The following is a 1,360-nucleotide window of genomic DNA, read 5'->3' on the forward strand; positions in this document are numbered from 1 at the left end:
TAAAGCACCGGATCCCATCAGAACTCCGAAGTTAAGCGTGCTTGGGCGAGAGTAGTACTAGGATGGGTGACCTCCTGGTAAGTCCTCGTGTTGCATTCCCTTTTTAATTTTTTTCGCGCCGCTTGCAAAACAAAACGCACGTGTAAGTAATATATTTACCGTGTTTTATTATTTTGCACGAGTGCGGTAGGTCATAGCTGGGTGCTCACGATTCACGGGTCCAGCGTCGGCGTTGTGGCGCGGCAAGCGTGCACTGGTGCGGTTGAGAGGGAGGGGTGGAAACCGCGTTAAACTCGTCTCCGTAGTTGAGAGGGAGCGGCCAAAGCAATGTACAATCGTCTTTGTAGTGGAGCTGGGAGGGGCAAGGATAAGGGACGAAGACCGGGGTACATGTCGGATGCGATCATACCAGCACTAAAGCACCGGATCCCATCAGAACTCCAAAGTTAAGCGTGCTTGGGCGAGAGTAGTACTAGGATGGGTGACCTCCTGGGAAGTCCTCGTGTTGCATTCCCTTTTTAATTTCTTTCGCGCCGCTTGCAAAACAAAACGCACGTGTAAGTAATATATTTACCTTGTTTTATTATTTTGCACGAGTGCGGTAAGTCATAGCTGGGTGCTCACGATTCACGGGTCCAGCGTCGGCGTTGTGGCGCGGCAAGCGTGCACTGGTGCAGTTGAGAGGGAGGGGTGGAAACCGCGTTAAACTCGTCTCCGTAGTTGAGAGGGAGCGGCCAAAGCAATGTACAATCGTCTTTGTAGTGGAGCTGGGAGGGGCAAGGATAAGGGACGAAGACCGGGGTAACATGCCGGATGCGATCATACCAGCACTAAAGCACCGGATCCCATCAAAACTCCGAAGTTAAGCGTGCTTGGGCGAGAGTAGTACTAGGATGGGTGACCTCCTGGGAAGTCCTCGTGTTGCATTCCCTTTTTAATTTCTTTCGCGCCGCTTGCAAAACAAAACGCACGTGTAAGTAATATATTTACCGTGTTTTATTATTTTGCACGAGTGCGGTAAGTCATAGCTGGGTGCTCACGATTCACGGGTCCAGCGTCGGCGTTGTGGCGCGGCAAGCGTGCACTGGTGCGGTTGACAGGGAGGGGTGGAAACCGCGTTAAACTCGTCTCCGTAGTTGAGAGGGAGCGGCCAAAGCAATGTACAATCGTCTTTGTAGTGGAGCTGGGAGGGGCAAGGATAAGGGACGAAGACCGGGGTAACATGTCGGATGCGATCATACCAGCACTAAAGCACCGGATCCCATCAGAACTCCGAAGTTAAGCGTGCTTGGGCGAGAGTAGTAGTACTAGGATGGGTGACCTCCTGGGAAGTCCTCGTGTTGCATTCCCTTTTTAATTT

At 51.8% G+C, this 1,360-nt stretch overlaps 3 non-coding genes and 1 pseudogene across 3 annotated transcripts; all 4 read left to right on the plus strand.

Annotated features, from left to right (window-relative positions):
• LOC119348644 lies at nucleotides 1-99 on the plus strand (annotated as a pseudogene; the record flags this gene model as incomplete).
• Nucleotides 100-395: 296 nt separating this feature from the next.
• On the plus strand, nucleotides 396-514 carry LOC119348640. The gene has a single exon (XR_005169056.1). It is a non-coding gene; the product is annotated as a 5S ribosomal RNA (ribosomal RNA).
• A 297-nt stretch (nucleotides 515-811) lies between these two features.
• LOC119348641 lies at nucleotides 812-930 on the plus strand. Its single transcript, XR_005169057.1, has one exon. It is a non-coding gene; the product is annotated as a 5S ribosomal RNA (ribosomal RNA).
• A 297-nt stretch (nucleotides 931-1,227) lies between these two features.
• Nucleotides 1,228-1,349, plus strand: LOC119348642. Its single transcript, XR_005169058.1, has one exon. It is a non-coding gene; the product is annotated as a 5S ribosomal RNA (ribosomal RNA).
• Nucleotides 1,350-1,360: the final 11 nt, after the last annotated feature.

This window comes from Triticum dicoccoides, unplaced genomic scaffold (genome assembly GCF_002162155.2).
Source record: "Triticum dicoccoides isolate Atlit2015 ecotype Zavitan unplaced genomic scaffold, WEW_v2.0 scaffold9918, whole genome shotgun sequence".
Taxonomy (NCBI): domain Eukaryota; kingdom Viridiplantae; phylum Streptophyta; class Magnoliopsida; order Poales; family Poaceae; genus Triticum; species Triticum dicoccoides.